Here is a 13,972-nt window from a genome sequence, read left to right as displayed (position 1 = left end):
CCCCATATTATGGCTGATAAATGAATCAGCCTACTACTGTCTGGCAATAGATAATACCTTGGTTGTCCTTCACAGGGTATCAATGCTGCTCTCTTCTGGGCAGATTATATCACGCTGCTTTTACAGGCATTCAAAGAAACTAGTGCATAAACCCTCGAATCTGAGAACTGCATGTGCTTGGTGTTGTGATCAGCAGAAAAGGACACTATTTACTTTTGATCCTTTACTTCTGAAGGAGTTGGTGGCAGTGGCAGAGTGCAGGAGGGCAGACTTCGGTGACGTTCAGACCAGTGAAGCTCACAGCCTTCCTACCTACCCCCTGGCACAAAGGAAATGTACCTTACCTAACTTTTCCCCCCCTTTTGCATCTGAACCTTATCCCTGTAGTTTTTACATTATGGTGAACGTGTTTGGTAGGAAGTCCTATCCCGCTGCTGCCAGAGTAAGTCCTTAAAATAGTGACTTCCCTTTAAGGGTAGGCATTTACATGTGTTCCCTGCAAAGGCAGATGAAGACAGCAGACAAGTGTTTCACAGGCTGAGGCATTCAAAGTTTTGCTTGTCCTATACCCTGTATTTTAGCGAGCAAGGCTTCCCTGCTTGTGTTTGCAGAGCGGTTGTTGTTAAATAACAATACCAGCAAATTTTCAGCCTTATTGGGAATTAGTCTGGGGTGGCTTTATGCTTCCCAAAGCTGTGAAATGTGTGCTACGCCAAGTATGCTTGATGTATCAGCAGTGCTGAAACGTGGTCCAGCTCCTCACGTACCACCCCAAGGCCGTTGTTACTTCTAGGACAAAACTGGGGAAGGAGCATCAGGAGAAGGCCTTTGATAATATTTGTGCCTGAAAGTATTTCCTTGGCTGCCTGTGGGGGCCGTAAGGATTCTTTACCCACCCAAGAATGGAAGAAATATCTTTACTATTTTGTGTATCATAAATGTGTCTGTTTTCTTGCCTGAGGTTCTCTTTGCTGGCTGCAGGAAGGTCAAAGAAAATAAATTGTTAGGGGGAAGCAAAGTGCAATAGGACCAAGAAAGGGATAAGGTGTGTGTGGATATAGTGTGCCTACTATTTTTAAGACAGCATGGGTGAGCCTGTTCATTGAGAAATACCAGTGAGAAACACCATTCCCAGCAAAGCTAGCAGCTCTGCTTTTCCAGATCCAGACAGTAAGTTTTAAAAAACACCTAATTGCTCACAAAACGGTTAGTAGCCCATGTTTAGAAAATGTGAATGCAGCAGCATCGGAGAAGAGATAATTCTTGCTAGCAACTGGACATTGTAGTATCCCAAGTAAGCGATGAAATTCCCACAGCATACGTGGCTTCCCTAGCTTGTGTGGTTTGTCATACAGCCACTCATCTTTGTGTCTGTACTTAGTAAACCACACCAGACAAGCATACCCTGCTTTGTTGGAGCTCTACTCTGCATCTATTTGGCTTGAGCTGCTTTCCCATGACCTGAAAAAAAATCTGCTGCTCCATACTTGGGGAAAACAGCTTAGATTAAGCAGATTTGGCAGTATAGAAACATCCAGTAAGAAGTAAGCATATATGTGTGTATATGTAAATATTAATCACCGCAAGTCGATATTCTAACCCAGGCACAATGTGCTCCAGGACTAGACAACTCATCCAGCTAACGAGGTTAAGGAACGCTACCATCACATCCAGACACCTTTGGTTCCTGTTACAACCAGCTACCTACCAAGTTTAGGCAACCTTCGCCTACGTATGGATTGAGGCTCTGGACAGGTAATGAAATGCTGAACTTGCTCCATATTTTTGTCTCAGAAAATTACATCATGCTTACATAATTGCAGTCTGCAGGCCTGATTAAACCTGTTCACGTGAATTGTTCCAACAGCAGTCAGTGAACTTTAGAACAGACTGCATAGCAAGGACAGAAACATATTTTTTAAAGTTAATTTCCTCTATTCCCTGAAGGCTTCACAGCTTCACGTCTATGAAGGTTACTAGCTGGTAGGACAAGTTACAAATCCACGTGTAGTCTGGGAAGTGCCAGTATTTTGATTATTCTCAGTATGACTGTGGCCCCAGGAGTCAAAGCATACTGATATGAGCAACTATAAAAAGGAGCTCTAAAGCTTGCTGCATACCACTGCAGCCGCCTGGAGAATCAACATTACCCATAGAAATCTCTGCAGGAGGGTTTTTGCACTCAGCTGCCATCCTCCAGCTGCGTCAGAAAAGAGGGCTCAAGGCTGTAAGTGACAATGCTGGAAACAGCAGGGAAAGAGAAATGATATGGTAGTGCCCTCGGTGTGAAAAACTCAGCAAAATTATATGACAAAAGTGATATGGAAAAAATACTCAAATGCTATTAGCAGGAAGGGTTCCTAAGACAGGGACAAGGATGTCCTTAGAAAAAGGTCAGTAACTATCACAGACCAGTAACCCAGCGCTGTGGAACTGAGTAAACCAAAACAGAGGTTCATAGTGGCTAATTACTTGATGAATCTAGCTTAGGTCAGGCTGCAACTCTGTAAAAAGTGTTTGTTATTTCAACTGACAAAATGAAGCATTTTCTAGATGGCTTTGTTCTGTTTGGTTTTTTTTCCCTTATCTGCTTGAATGATCATGAGGGGTACGCTGAAAGCACTTTAAATTCATGCTAATGATGTTTACTTTCCTGGCTGCATGATCACAAGGCTTATAACTGAACTTTGAGATTTCGAAGGGAGAGATGACAGACGAGATTGGAGATTATTAACTCCTTCTTACTTCCCCATCCCCTTTTTCTTTCTTGTCCCTATTTGTGAAGGTATCATGCCTAGCAAATCCGGCAGCTCCAAAATCTGCTGATTAGGGATGGGGTTTAACCTGGATATTCTCTGGCTGTCTACTGTGATTTTACATTTGGTCCTCGTTGGGAAATGTGAAGGCAAACCTCCTCCTGGCCTTCAGTTGCCTCTGCATTAGGAGTCCTGCAAGGACTTTCATTTCAGTTGTCTCCAGCAGTATCCTATTCCATAAGAAGCAGGCAGAGTTATCATCACAGGTATTTAAATACAATCATTGCATGTAAATACATAGTGTTAGCTGTGAAGCACATTATTTATTTCACTTAATTGTCTCTATGCAGTTAAGGGTTTCTCTAAAAATCGTGCATTGAGGAAAAAAATCCTGAAAGTAATGACGCAGTTTGGTGTAAAAAGAAGGTATAGCTACCCATTCAGGAAGAGACATCCATTTCTCACATGGAATAAGGCAGGAGCTTTCCAGGAGCACAGATAATCTTAAGTTTCTGTGATTAAATACTATTTCATAATGCATAGGTACAAGGGTACTGAGTTTAGGTCAGATCAGCAAATTCCCTTTCTGTAAGTTCCAAGCTTTGGAGCGCTGAACTCCGCAAAGGTAACGTGCTCCCAAGGAGGTTGTTCTTCACTGTAGCTTTCTGCATGTTTATTCCCTACACATTTTTCAAACTCACAGGCTGAAAGAAAAATAAGAAGTTTTGTGAAAACCCAGGTTTGGGGTTGACAGCAAGAGCGGCTGAAGCTTCTCTGAACTGCAAGGTTATAGCAACAACCATCTGTACAGAAATGCTTCAGTATTTACATGTGATCAAGATATCAGCTGAAGTATCATGTTTTTAAATTCCTTTGAAAGGTAAGAAGCTTTGATTGCAACATCTAGGATCAAATTATGACTTCTCTCTGGCTTGCTTTGTCAGGTTACAGATTATACCACATGACTAATACTGGAGGAAAAATTCAATTCTCATTTTGTGTTAATTTTCAGATAGATGTCCCCCAAACACTAATGTTATCACTAGATGACACATTGTCAAAATTGAAATAATTTAATTTAAATTTCCTTTTTTTTTTATTTCAGGTATTTCTGACACTGTTCTTTCCTGTCTTGAAGTGGTCAAATTGAGGAGGGATGTGTAGCACTGAAAACTATCAGCAACATTTTGGTATTTCCATGGTTTGCTGTGTAAGTGGTTACAAAAATATGTTCGCAGCCAGCTGTTTCATTCTTTTTTCCATTGAAAGTGTAGCTCATGTGTCAAAAATGCACCTGATTTTTTTTTCAACTGAGAAATTTTATTTTAGCTACGTGTGATCTTAGGAAAATTATAGAACTTAATTTGCTGTTATTATCCAGTGAGCCATAGCAATCATTGCGTATGACAGTGCTGCACATTTGTATTGCTTCTGCAACAGGTACCTTCTATTTCTGTATTTTCATATTTCTCAACAACATATTTTTCAAGAATTTTCTTCTCAGAAACTCCAGTGGTATTATTTTTATAGTAATTTCCTTCTACATGACATCTCGTCAATACCAGTCCTCCATGAGCAATTGATGCAAACTTCTGAACACAGTCAAGTAAGCTTTATGATAATTATTATCTTTCCTGATCTATGCTAAGTTATTTTTTCATATGATTGCAAAAGTGCAAACGTCTTCTTATTAGATGTTGATGGAAAATTGACCATAGTCATAATCCGCATGTAGATGCAAATCAACCCACCAAACTACATAAGTAATAAATACTTAGAATTGACATTAGACCATTACAGTTTTGCCTGCTGTGGACATGCCTGGTAGGGGTCCTGATGCTCTGCCCCACTCAGCTACAATTTAGCCCATGATATCTACATGTGATGAAACCATTTAGCATTCCAAAGAATGAGTCTGTGAGTAATTCCAGCTGCAATTCTCTTAACTAGCTGTTCTGGAAATATCTCTCAGACATAGCTTTTTGCATTTTGATGGCAGCATAAATGCCCTGTATAAGATTTGCTTAGAATTACAGGCTTTGAGCATTTAATGGTTCTTTATATGTGTGCAACAGATTAGTTTGTGAAACAACTTTCAGCAAAGAAAGCTCAGATTCAATCCCACAGAAGTCACCGGGAGGGAGGGGGGAAGGGGCTGAGTGTTCGTCATGCCTCTCTTAATTTTTCTTAATTTTCAGTTCTTTGTTTCAGCCTGTCCCCGTCTCCGGGGTTCAAACAGCCATGGCAGTGCAGGACCAGCGAGCATACGAGTCACTCAAGGAGAGGACATGATTCTCCTTTGGTGTGAAAAACTCTCACTCAGGCCTTCACCCAAGCAAAAAAGGTGATTTTTCTCTCTCCGGCTCCAGTGCCCAAGTCCGAAGCCCACCCAAGGCTTGGAGCCCCCCAAGGCTCAATGCAGGGTTGCTGAGCCAGGAGAAACACTGCTGGGAGGCTCTAACACTCCTTCTAGCCAGAAATATCCAGTCTCTGCCTGAAGGAACCAGCTGGGTCTCACAAAATGTATTACACGTGGCTGTTCAGTCTCTCAGATGGCATTTCTTTGCCTCTGTTACAAAAAAATAGAGGCTGGGGACTATATGTTAAAGCAGGCCAGGTCTTAAATGTGAAGGTACAGCCACAGTTTTACTTCACATTTGAGTAGCCAGGGAAAGCAAACATGAATGAGCTGCAAGTAGAGAGAAAGCAAGTTCAGCCTTCCATCCAGTAGAGAAAATGTGGGTGCGTTGGATATTGTGCAGAACCCCACAGAGTTTTCCCCCGGCACATCACAGGATCAAATATAGCTCACAGCAAAAGTTGCAGTCTGGCACCTATATGCAAGCTGAGAATCGAATGGTCAGATACCAAGAAGAGGGACAGCTTCCCGAGAACTTCCTCAGAGCCACCCAGTGCTTCAGAAAAGAAAAAAAAAAAGAGAGAATTTCCACAAAGGGGGCTCTTGGAAGTTCTCTTCTAGGGAGGACTCAGCTTGTCAAAGTGCACCGTCAGTATTTGTCAGCATGACTGGGACTTACTCTGTGGAAAAACACTGGTGGCTCTTTTGATTGCAGTGGCTGCATTTTAGAGTACTGATGTGTGGTTACTACAAGGGGTGGTTAGTGTTCGCGGTGTAGTTTCTAGTATGAAACAAATGCCAAATTAGCAAGGTGGTGTATTTCCCACAGCAATGATAGTGTGTTCCCTGGCAATACCATTCATACTCCCAGGGGAGAATGCTAACACTGATCCTTGGAGTCAAGCTTATGTGGTGATAATAAACAGTACTTAAAAACCTCACAGTTGCTGTCAAGGGTCCTCACAAAGGGGACACTTGTAATGAAACAAGAGACAGTCTGATGGACTGTTTTCTGGGAAAAAAAAATAACAATTAGGTAACACTTACATAAGAATCAATGGCTGGTTTTAGCTTTTCAATGGTCTGATTTTCCACTTGAGCACCCTTCAGTATCCTTTGTAAATACATCATCCTGTGCGGAACTGGCTTTTGCGACTTGCACTTCCGTGACCCACAGAGCTACCTTCGGGTGTTTGGGGCTGGGCTGCATTTAATGTTTCTCGCTAAACACTTTTGAAAACCAGTGGACTAACATCAAATAATATTTGAGAAATTTGCAGCAGATGACTGCCAAGAGCAAAGCTGTGAATGCTGAGAAGTTGATAATAAGGACATGTGAGATGCATATCTTGCCACTTCTGTTTTAGCACCTACCTTTAATTAAACTAAAACCCTATGTTGACCAAAGGCACCTGGGATCTCCTCCCTGAATGTACGTGCTTCAATACAGTAATTGAGTTGATGGTCTGTACTATTAAAGATGGCTAACAATAGCTTGGGAGAAGGTGAGGCAAAATCCGTCTTTGATGATGTGAGAAGAGATGAGGCAGGATGCCACAGAGAATCACTGCATCAGGGTTTTTGCGGCTCTAATCTGAACATGGCTGTTTTTAGAGGACCTGTTGTACATACCAACACCACTAATGACTGCCAGCAGAGACAACCACGTTCCTAGAGCAAGTGACATTGTGTGCAGCTCTCAGGATTTAGCTAAAGCGTATTTTTGCCAAGTAGGCGTTAAGTAATTAATTCTTTTTGTTTCCATCAAATTGAATTATGCTTTTGTTTTACCTCTCTTTCCCTTTGGGTTGCCACTTTTTAAAATAAAACTGTGTGCAACAAAGGACTGACTTACAAAGTAGGGCCTGAGAGGTTTCCATGGGCAAAATTAGCCTGAGATAAATGAATGATGTGAAGCCAACCCAAAAGCAAGCGTGTGTGGAGTGCAAGGGGAAGGGTGGCTCAGGGGGGCATTAGGCTGGGCCAGTTCAACTGGGTGCAGGATCTGACTGCCCAGGATGGGTGAGAATTTACAACTGTTAACATTTAAATCTGATGGAGGAGGGTAAGAAGGTGCAGCAGAAAGACACCAGTCAGAGCACTGCTTCTCCATGAGTATTCCCTACTGGAATATTCAAAGGCAGTCCTGGAGGTGAGTTTGTGCTTTAAAGTGTGGAGTGAATTAATTACCTGAATTCTGATCAGTTACTTTTTAACTCCAGAGAGTAATTTTACAGCCTTTAGTTCTCACTATTTAATGGAGTGAATGGCTTTTCTACAAAACTCTGATTTTTTTTTGTGTTACAGATGGTAACCGTGATTGCCCATTGCCTTCTTTTTATTGCTATTCTGTGGTGCTTCTAACATTTTGGGAAGCAAGGCAATCCCTACCAAGAATCTTGTCTCCCTCATTACTTAATCCTGAGAACAGCAGAGAGCAAGACTCCCATAATCTCTAGCAGGGGACGTTTGCCATATAAACCCACATTCGGCTGTCAGAGGGGCATCCTGAGCTGGCCCAGAATAAGGGATCTGTCGCAGAGCAATATTCCTTCTGCCTTTGCCAAAGGCGGCTTTCTTATCGCCATTTACTATTAGCAAGCTGTTCACTCACAGATCTACCCGCAGTGCGGAATGATAATATTCATAAGTGATAAAGCAGCCTCGTTAAAAAAGCTTCCGACTAGCCGGGGGGGGAATGCAAGTTGAATGGCAAGCGGTGGGGGGTCAGAGAGAGCACTTTGATCTATGCCTGCAGCAGAAAAACAGCCAAAGAAATCACGGTACAGACGCTACTGGGGAATGTCAAAAGGGCCTTGAAACAAATCGTGGAGGATTTGATTGTTGATCTCAGCAAAACACCCTCCAGACCTTTTCAAGCCTGGAAAATGGAAAGACCCAGATCCTACAAAATGCAGGGGCTCCGGCGAGGCAGAGCCACTTTGCTGTTGGGTTTGTGCTCGGCGCAGCTACTGAGCCCATTGCAGACACAACGTCAAACCCCTTTGCCCTGAAGTGGCAGAACTTCTCAGAAATCTTGGGGGGGGCCCTCCAAAATGACTTGTGTGGGGTGGAGGGAGCCGGAGCTTTCGCTGGAGAGAGATGGCCAGGGGTGCGGTCTTCCTCTCAGGCCCGCACCACCACATCATCTAAGTGACAGCAAACCCTGGGATTATTTTTGTCAGCAGTCGAATGATTTCCATCCTATAAAGGTACGCTCTGTGCCAAGTGGTAACGGGGCTTTAAGACCCCAGTGCTCCGGTACTCCTAAGACCCTGTAGCTACTTCACTCTCAGCTGAGCATTGGGAAAGGCAGAGGTAACAGCATAAGGAGCCTTGCAGCGAGGCAAGAAGGTTTAGTCAGCCAAAAATGCCGGGTTTTTTCAGCCAAAAAATGCTGTGCATGCAAAGCGAATGCCCCTGAGCTAGTGACATATGCTAGTGAGGTATTGCCTCTGCTCCCCTTAGCTCTGCCCACATGGCCCACAAACTGTTGTGGGGTCAAAGACAAGCTATTAAGACCTAGAAATGAAGTGGAGTCTCTGGGTTGCTGGAAGGGATGAGGTACTGAGCGCTGCTCTTTGCCAGCAACATGCTCTTCTGAGCATAAATCAAGAAGTTTTCCTCTTTATTACCACTCAGCCTTTGCTGTGCATTTCTTCTTTCCTTGTACTGTAGGAAACCTCCACCCTCCTCGGTGCTCCACAGCTGCTCGCCAGCAGCACCCAAGCACCTCCAGCCACGGCAGCAGCCCTGCAGCACCAGGTGCTGGGGAAAATCCACGGGCAAATACACTCACATACGTGTCCAGGCTCTTGCAAACCCCCCCCATTCCCTGTGGGTGAGTGGGGGACAGTGGCGTCGGTGGCAGAGCAAGGGGAGGCTGGTGTTTAAAGCAGTTCTGGAATCAGTGCTGCCCGACGGCTCATCTGGTCTTGCAGCTTGTAGAGACGGACACGACGGCAGAGTTCAGCCCTGGTGCAAAATATGACAGGCCTGGCTTGTTTGCTGTGCGTTTATGGTCCGATGGCTGAGATACAGCATCCTTCTGCAACGCTGGACATGTCGGAGGGGATGCCCCTACCTGCTTTGTAGCAATACTGGCAGGAGCAGCAGCTGCCTGTCCCTTGTGCTGCCCAGGGCTCCAAGATGCAGAGGACCCTGCCTTCCTCCCCCCGGGGCTCCTCCTGCAGCTCCTCCTGGTAGAGGGAAAATCCCAAGCTATCCAGGGAGGAGTGGGTACGGCACTGGAGAAGAGGAGGGGTGGAAAAATCCACCCACCCAGCCCCGCCCCTGCCAATGATTTAGTTATTTGGGCAACAAATTGTCACCAAATTTGAGATTTGCAGCCAGAATGCAGTATGTGTGTGCATTTGTGTAGCTGATCAAGATAGCACATTGAAAATGTTTTCTTGAATGGCTGTGAGTGCTTTCTTTAATGAAATAACAGTGAAGCTTCAGAATGGGAAGATTGCAAAGTTACTGAAAACTCTGTTTGTTTTAAGGGTTTTCCCAGGAATTAATGAGCAGCTGCATGTTGGAAAGAAATTCCTACTCATGAGGCTCTCGGGAGGGCTCAGAAATCTTTATTGAAAAATAAATGGAAAATTTGAGCCACAGAGCAAGTTCTTTATGCTTCTTGGAAACACATGATTCACATTCCAGCCTCATTTTCTAGCCCTTGGACAGGACAGAAATGTAAGAGGAAAAGTAGGAAAGTGGAAAGGAAGACAGGGAAGCCAGCAATAGGAAATGTGTGTGTCACAGGATGAGTTTAGTGGAGTTTCCATGTGGGCAGTCAGGGAAAAACTTGTATTCTTGTCTATTTAAAGCACTGTTTTCAACATCATATTTTTGCTTTTGTGAATTGGTGAAGGAGTCCAGATGAGTTTTAAACACAGATACGGATTTTGAAAAACAGATATGGAAAACATATTTTCCCAGAAGTATGTGATGGTCCAGCGGGGCCCAGACTCAAAACTTTTGACCTCCTTGGAGAATTTGGCTCATAATGGCACAGAGATCAGTAACGCTACAAGTCATTGCTTGAGTCTTAGTCTTGGACCTAATTGTGGGACCTTTGGAGTCAATCAGTCAATATGGGTATCTCTTAATTCATGTCCATGTATTACTGAAGACCGTAGGGGTGACAAGAAAATGATAGGATGGTCATCATACACCTTTACTTTGCCTCCTGGAAGAGCAGTCTTAATGACTCTGTGCTGTGGACTGTGGCTCCTGCTGAAGTGGGTAGCGAAGTTCCCTATTTCCATTGCCAATAATAATGTTTAATGATCAGCCAAAGTACTGATCTTACCATCTTCAGGGCAATATCCTCATGCCTAGTAAACAGCTGGTCATGCACACAAAATTAAGCATTATGGGAGAGCTCTTAGGGAGGGTGAAGAGTTAACTCTTAGCTATCATCTTCAGCCAGTATTTGTCTTTCAGCTTCCCTCAAGGATCTCAAGGATGCACGGCTTTTCCCCATCTTGTCAGCCAACAGCCACCTCTCCAAATGGCAAACTCGCCATCTTCAGGCCAGCAAGACAACTCACAAGGACAAGGGAACAAAACAGTCCCACAAGCTCAGGGACACCTTGCTTACGGTAGTCTTAGGATTTCCTCTTCTTTTATGCACCAGTTAGCAAAAGGAAATCGCCCTTTGGGTGTTATCCCAAAGAAGTTCCCAGTGTCTGTCTCTGGAGCTTAATTCTATCCCAGCGGATTGTTTAAAAAAATGTAAAAAAAAAAATTAGATTTGATGTTCTGCAGCAGGCTTCTCCTACCCTTGCTGGCAGTCTCCTCAAGCCTGGTCTCAGCTGCAAGGAGCGAGCACGCTGCCGGGCTCCTGCCCGCTTCGGCTTCCCAGCCCAGGCCTTAACACCCCCCCGCTACTAGAAATGGGCACCCGTTTCCCCGTGAAACATGGTTTTGATTGAAACATACTGTTTCTTAAGCATATTTTTTCCATGAGAATATATTTTATTTTTTAAAAGATGCTAAAACACGGTGTTTCTGGGAGTTTGAGCTTTCTTTGTCAGGCTGGAGGAACATTACTGGAATGCATTTTTCAATTTGAAATAAATTTTAAGGAGAAAAGTTACCTTATTTTGGTGGCTGTCTTGTAGTGCTTATGAATCACAGTTGCATCCAATTAACAGTAAAAAGTCAAAACCTAAAGAAAATGTTTCATTTTTTAATAATATTTCAGCCCTTAAAAAAACCCAAGAGGAAACTGAGGCAGCCTCCATTTCACCCCCTTTTGCACAAAAGCTATCTCAAAGCTGCTGAAAGGAAAACACACATATTCTACCTCCCCCAGCAACAGAAAGGTTTGAAAGCACCACGGAGGAACCAGAAAATCTGCAGCCCTGCCTTTGCCAGCCCTGTAAGCCATGTCCTAAATACCATCATGCGGCACGCTAATGAGAAACAGCAGAGCCTTGTTACTGCTATGCCTCCTGCCCATAATTCACGGCTCATTCGGCCCCACTGGTCCTGCCAAATGTGAGCGAGACCCAAGCCTGTCTGCCATGGTCTCCTCTGGCTCTTTTCGGAGGTTTGGGGGTGGTCTTGTCCCACCTGGAGCTTCTGCTGCGGAGTTTGCTGCCCAGAGAACCTGTCAAAGCTTCGGGGTCCTGTCGCTGCTGGTTGACTTAATATGCTCTTACAATACTTCATCAGTCACAGGGCACGCCAAGAGGAATTTTAACGATCCTCACAGAGGCTTTCGTGATCTCACGGCCTTCAGAAGTGAAGCTGAACTGTTTTTCAGCCCCTGGGACGTGGACAATTATCTCATCATAGTTTAGCCCCTGGGATTTGCGAACAGCAGATTTTTCATTTAAACCCAGGTTTCTGAAGGAGAAAGCATAAAGACAGACCTGAGTTTGCGTTTCTGTTTGCCTAGAGTTGGGCGCTAGTGGTGTACATTGGAGAGCAGTGGCCACTTGTTTTAAAAAGGTATTTAAATAAGTCAGTGAACCAATTTTTTAATGTAAAACTAAGCCCCAGTGTTAGCTTGTTTGGAAGGGAGCATGCAGAGGTTGCGCTTGTGCTGCTTGTCTGCTTCCAGGTGAATTCTGAAAACGAGGGACTGAAGTTAATAGAAAATAATAAATGTAAGCTTCAGTCTGAGTTTCCACATTGCCTGGAAACTTGAGGTGAGCTCTTGGTTGCAGTCAGGTGGGTGGTACATCCACGTACATACACTTGTGCAGACTGCCATGACCCAAAAAACTTATATATCATGTATACAAAGACAGGCACCAAGGCAAGGGGAAAAGTCATTCATTCCCATTACGTGGATGGAGAAGCAAGGCATAGAAAGAAGCTGATCCTTTTGATGTCAGAAAGACTTACTGTGTTTTGTGTGTGTGTGGGTGGAAATCAAGACTTACCTGTGTTTTCATTATATTTTCTTAGGACAGCTTGTGCTTAAGTGCTTGCTTCCATGTGGTACTCGTACAAGTCTGTTTCTTCTAATTCTTAGTGACGTTCAGCTTCATATGTGCTCCTGCTGGGAATTGCGCTCCCACACACTTTACACAGACCCTTTGTGCCTTTTTCAAACAGGGTTTGCACGAGCCCGTAAAGAGAAACGCCAGAGGAACATCAGAAGTCCCCAAGCAACGGCTAGCATCATTTTGGGTAATAACAGGGGAGTTGCAACTCGACTAAATATTCAGCTCAAAAAGCGTTGCCTGTGTGCGGGATCGCTCCGATAACCTGCGTGCTCACGTGGGTTGTCTCCTACCGCAGCTCTGCCCACTCTCCACCGCTCTTCTCCCGCTCACCTACACATGTCCCCTGGAGAATTAACACGGAAAGAGCCGGGTGGGAGGTGTGGATCAGCGGCGGTGATGTTGGAAGAGGAGTCCGATGCACGGGACAACGGCGAATGTGGGCGGGCAGCCTCCGTCCTGGTTTCCCAGTGCTGCTCGGGTCCGGGTGGTGGGTCCAGACTGGGTGCTTGCCAGACCTTGGCCACAGCGGGCACCCGAGCTCCCCGCTGCCTCCAAAGCACGTCCTCTGGTTTGGAGGTGGAGCGTGCGGACGGATTAAGCGCCGATGATTGCACAGACAGTTTGTGACAAGAAGGAACAGAACTGAACTCGGCTCCTCCAAAACTTCTTCAGATGGGGCAGGGTGAAGCCTCAGCAAGATCCCTCTCTTCCCTTCAGCGGCATTTGTGGGAGCTTGAGTTTCGTGTTCTAGAGAGGACAGCATCCAGCAACCTCAACAGTAAATGCTGTTTTCCTTGAAGTTTATATACGACGAAGGAGCTGCCTGAGGCATTTCTGCAGCTCTAACGCACTAACGTGGTCACCAGGTTACTGACTTCTCCTGCCAGCCTTGAATCACGGATAGCCAAACCTCCTCCAGCCCTGCCGCGGCACCCGGTTCGTTTCAGGTGTGCGTTTAATCCCTCCCATCACTAAGCAAAAGCAAGACAGGCAGTCACGTCAGGTCATGCAGCCCTGGCTGGCCACCCTCACTCCATGGGCAGCGTGGGAGGAGGAGGAGGTTGGTCCCATCAACCTGGTCCTTAGCCCATCGCTGCTCCTATTTCGGTGGCTGGAGTCACCTCCCTGGCACGCAGCTTGCTCTTTGCCGAGGTCTGAGGAGCTGGTGGGGACAGGGCAGCAGGGAGCAAGCTGCAGAAAGTGCAGCTTGTGGTGCTCTTTTCAAAGCCACAATATTTGCATAATTAATGCTCCGTGTTTTCTACCTATTCCCAGCTGTCCCATGAAACTCAGCATGTGTCAGCTCTCTTGGGCATAAGGAAAACAGTCTGCATACTGATGAGATACTTACAGGCGCTGTTTGTCTTTGTTTCTCATGCTCCTTCCTT

This window comes from Harpia harpyja, chromosome 22 (genome assembly GCF_026419915.1).
Source record: "Harpia harpyja isolate bHarHar1 chromosome 22, bHarHar1 primary haplotype, whole genome shotgun sequence".
Taxonomy (NCBI): Eukaryota; Metazoa; Chordata; class Aves; order Accipitriformes; family Accipitridae; genus Harpia; species Harpia harpyja.
The sequence above is the reverse complement of the archived record's forward strand: the minus strand, read 5'-3'. Positions refer to the sequence as shown.